Here is a 5,385-nt window from a genome sequence, read left to right as displayed (position 1 = left end):
AATGTACTTCCTATACCTTGTGCTTCTCTGAGCCCCATTAATTATCAAAGCAGTGTAAGATAATGCTGAAGTACTTCTTTATTGAATAGTTGATAAGATCTATATATGTCAGAGCAGAAAATCAGTAAGCATTCGAGGTAATTTTTGCTTAATTAACTTAAATATTTCTAATTTCTATTCATGTCTAACTTGATAGTATAGCAAGTGAATAAAAGAGATAATAGAGGCTGACTTAGGAGACTGTTAGGTTATTTATATATAATTTGAATAATAAATGTCCTCATACTTATTTTTAAAGTCACATTATTTACTATTAATAACAATGTATTTTAGAGTAATTAACAATCAAAAAATAAAAATAAGAATGAAAAAATAAATCAAATATTGATTTGCACATTTATTTACTGCAGCTCACCAGGAGGAAGAAGTCCCTCAGACATGGAGGAAGATGATGATGAAAAGTGTCTGTCCAACTCTCCCCTTTCCATTTATAGTTAAAAAAATACATTCATGTTTCTGTAAATTTCCTCTGAATTTATCTAAGTTTATTTGATTCTTTTTGCCATTCTTTAACCCTGGCTATTTACATCCAGATAATTTATTAGGATACATATTTTGTGGTTGAAGTAATCCTGACCAAAGTAGACTATGGAATAGTGCTAGATTACATTTTGATGACCAAGATGTTTTAATGACCTTTTGTAAGAATTAAATTGTTAAAAGAACTTAAGAGCTTTTTACAGGAATTTTAATACCGCTACCATTACTCTAGTCAACAATCTTTTTATCAGATTTACTATGTGAAATTTGTTATTATTTTAAACTAATATAGTGAAATATTTGTAGCAGAAACAAGAGGATCACATAAGACCACATACAGTAAAAACAGTAAATCATCTTATTTAACCATTTCTAAGTGTCTACATCATAATTCATATGAATTCTTAAAATGATGGAATTAAATAACTCATGCTTAGAATAGTCCGTGTTGACATACATAGCTTGAAACATCAAACAACTATTGTTATCCACTAAAAACAAAGACCCAAATCCATTCAATCTGATCAATATATCCTGAAAAAATAGTTGAATGAACTCAAGTTAAATAAGTCACTATAAATATAAAATTAAGATAAAGAGTCTGTCAATATCTATTTGACTTTGGTACATGATGTGGGTGTTTCTGTTAGAAGGTATTTCCTCACAAAAGAGACAGAACTCTAAGACCATATTCAAATATGCCTGTGTCTACAGTGGGAACATGTTCAACACTAATTACTTTAAACAAATTTTTATCCCCATTCCCTATTAATTGCTTAAGTGATCTCCAATAAAATAGAACAAAATGGAGAAAAATAAATCTTCTAAGTGAATGAATGTAATTTTTGTGAATCATATTGTTTTAGAAAAATAATTCTCCTACGATTGAAGATTAGTTTATGGCTTTAAAGTCATGAATTGCAAACATATATTTTTTTATTGAATTCAATTTTTATTAATGTTAATTTTATTTAACTTTTAATACATTTTTGAACCAAGGGGTTCAAAATAACAAATATAAGATAAACAATGAACAACATCTCTCTCTCCTCCTTGTTCCCATCTGTCTAATTTCCTCCAATAAAAAAACCAACAGTCTTAGCTTCTTATATATATATGTATATATATATTTTTTTTTTTAATTCCATATTGTGGGTTGATTGTCAAAGCTTAGGTTTTTTTTTTTATTAATTTTTATTCTTATGTTAATCCCCATACATTACATCATTAGTTTTAGATGAAGTGTTCCTATGATTGCAAACATATATGTTTGAAAAAAATCTAACAATATTCAGAAGGAAGTTGAACTTTGTAAAAACGTTGAGACGACATCTTCTCTATTTTGGGACCCAATAAGGAAAATGTCAAGATGGTTTGATTAATGCCAACACAATTTTCTCTTCTTGGCTTACATGAATCTTCTTGCTTATGTTAAGTTCAATTTGACTTCCAAAATATCTATCTTTTGATTTCTCCTCCTGTCATTTGTTGTTAGATTCTACTGGAGATATTAGTTTGTTGTCATTTTTGAATGCAAATATACAGCACTATTAAATGGACATGAGAAAAGCTAAGAGCAATCACAACTTCAGAAATGAATCTGTAAATATTTAAATAAAGGAAGTCATTATTTCATTAACCTAAGAGGTCATGGCCTTAATATATCATTATTTATCTATTTTATAAATGCAAACTGTATAAGTTACTATTACAAATATGCATCCTTATTCCTAGGGCTTTCACTCCAAGGTCCTGTTATTAATATAACAATAAATTCTCTTCATTGCTTTCCATATTGTCTTGCAAAAAAGGAATGAATAGCTGCTTGTTATTTTTAATAAAACTGAACACCTAAAGAAACTCCTCTGAAAATTTCATTTTATAATAACATTCATTTTATTGTCATTATATTTATATTAAAGAAGGAGAAAAGACATTTTTTAAAAAGTTTTCTAGAATGAAGAACTCTTATTTATGAAAATTTAACATATTAAATAAATAAATAAATAAATAAATAAATAAATAAATGAATGAATAAATAAATACTCTGTATATCCCCAGTTTAAATTGTCATGTTAGAAGTTTTGTTTCAACTAAAATTAATTAGAATGCAGTCAAGGAATTCAGGTTGATATCTACAGTATGTAAAATATAATCTAATGTATTTTCATCAATGAGTAAAAGCTGCCATCAATGTTTGTCTTTTAGCAGTTAAGGACATACCTTTTTCAGCAGATTTTTATCTATAGATTGAGATGATAAAGCCTTCATGCCTTTATTACTGCACATACCTGTATTCCTAAAGTGCAATCCCAGTGGTCCCTAATAAATTATCCCAGGGTGATTTATTGGTTTTAGAGGAAACAAAAAAACAAAAAACATGATAGATCAAATTTTTAACACATATGTCCTAATTCAAGGCAATGTGCTACATTCTAGGATATAATGTTGACAAGACAAACATAGTCGCTGCTTTTACTCATATACCTTATGGTTTAGAATATGTTTTTTGTTACTATTATGTTTTATTGTAGCTCCAAATCACAGAAAGTAGATCAATGCCTCAAAAGTGGCTCAACAAAGTAAAAATGTTAATAACTTTATTGAGGTATAAATTATATCATCAAACTACACTTATTCATTCATTCATTTTAAATTCCAGTATAATTAGCATAGTGTCATATTAGTTTCAGGTGTACACTATAGTGATTCAACAACTCTATGCATTGCTCTGTGCTCATCACCATTAAGTGTACTCTTAATCCCTTTCACCTATTTCCCCAATCCCCCCACCCAACTCCCCTCTGGGAACCATCAATTTATAGTTAAGAGTCTGGTTTTTGGGTTGTCTCTTTTGTTTGTTTGTTTTGTTTCTTAAATTTCACATATGAGTGGAATCATATAGTATTTGTTTTTCTCTGATGGACTTATTGCATTTAGCGTTATACCCTCTAGATTCATCTGTGGTTGCAAATGGCAAGATTTCATTCTTTTTTTATGGCTGAGTGTGTGTTTGTGTGTGTGTGTGTGCATGCATGTGTGTGATTCTGACAAGTATTTGGTGATATCTCATTGTGGTTTTGATTTGCATTTCTCTGATGATGGGTAATGTTGAGCATCTTTTCATGTGTCTGTTGGCCATCTGTATGTCTTCTTTGGAGGAATGTTTGTTCATGTCTTCTGCCCCTTTTTAATTGGATTATTTGTGGGGGTTTTTGGTGTTGAGTTGTATGAGTTATTTATATATTTTGGATAATAACCCCTTATCAGATATACCATTTACAAATGTCTTCTCCCATTCAGTAGGTTGTCTTTTAGTTTTGTTGACTGTTTCCTTTGCTGTGCAGAAGTTTATTTTGATGTAGTCCCAATAGTTTATTTTTGCCAAAGGAGATATATGAAAAAAAAATTGCTACAGCTGATATCAAAGAAATTACTGCTTATGTTCTTTTCTAACAGTTTTGTGGTTTCAGATCTCACATTTATGTTTTTAACTCATTTTGAATTTATTTTTGTGAATGGTGTAAGAAAGCGGTCCAGTTTTCCCAATACCATTGAAAAGATCATTTTGTTCCCTTTGTATAATTCTTGCCTCCACTGTCATAGATTAATTGACCAAAAAAGTGTAGGTTTACTTCTGGCCTCTCTATTGTGTTCCATTGATCTATATGTCTATTTTTGTGCAACTACAATATTGTTTTGATTACTAAAACTTTGTAGTATATCTTGAAATCTGGAATTATGACACATCTAGCTTTGTTCTTTCTCAATACTGCTTTGGCTATTTGGGGTATTTTTGTGGCTTCATACTAATTTTAGGATTATTTGTTTTAGTTCTGTGAAAAATGTTGGTATTTTAATAGGGACTGCACTGAGCATGGAGATTGATTTGGGTGGTATGGAAATTTTAACAATATTAATTCTTCCAATCCATGAGCATTGAATATCTTTCCATTGGTTTGCTTTGTCTTCAATTTCTTTCATCAATATTTTATAGTTTTCAGAGTACACATCTTTAGTCACCAAAAGTTCTCTCTCTCATATTTGTGCATACTTAAGTTTTTAGCAACTCAACAACTTGCCATTTAAGTGTTCCTACTGATTTATGGATCCAACAGCTTCTGTTCTAGGCAAGTGTATCTTGGCTGTGACTTTTTTGGATTAACTTGTATCTCCAAATTTGGAAATGTTGGTTTACCTGCAAGTTTAGTTCTCTGATGGGTCCAATAAAAGTCAGTGATTTTCAATTTGATCTGCCTTTTCTTATTGATTTTCTCTTAGGTTCTTATGTAAAGGTCACTGTAATTCTTATCCTTGTTCTTATTCATGTATGATGTCACCACCCTCCCCAATCCCTCTTTTCTCAAGACTTTTTCCTTTGGTTTTCTCCAGTGTGAATGTGATATTACTGGTTGGTTTTTTGTTTTGTTTTGTTTTTACTACCTGATTTTCTCTGAGCTTCCTGTATCATTTTGTTGTCTTATCATTACTTTTAGAAAGTTTTCAGTTATTATCACTTCAAATATCTCATCTGCTCTTTTTTCTGTTTCTAGTATTCCAGTTATGCATATTATACCATTTCATGTTGTCCCATGGTTTGTGTTTGGTCTAGTCTACTCTTTACTTCTTTGCTTTGCTTTCTTTCTCCTTCCTCCCTCCCCTCCATCCCTCCTTTCTTTTTTTTTTTTTAAAGATTTTATTTATTTATTTGAGAGAGAGAGAATGAGAGACAGAGAGCACAAGAGGGAAGAGGGCAGAGGGAGAAGCAGACCCCCTGCTGAGCAGGGAGCCCGATGTGGGACTCGATCCTGGGACTCCAGGATCATGACCTGAGCCGAAGGCAGT

This window comes from Mirounga angustirostris, unplaced genomic scaffold, assembly GCF_029215605.1.
Source record: "Mirounga angustirostris isolate CCGP_5_RB_7025 unplaced genomic scaffold, mMirAng1.0.hap1 SCAF_8, whole genome shotgun sequence".
Taxonomy (NCBI): domain Eukaryota; kingdom Metazoa; phylum Chordata; class Mammalia; order Carnivora; family Phocidae; genus Mirounga; species Mirounga angustirostris.
This window is presented reverse-complemented; position numbering follows the sequence as displayed.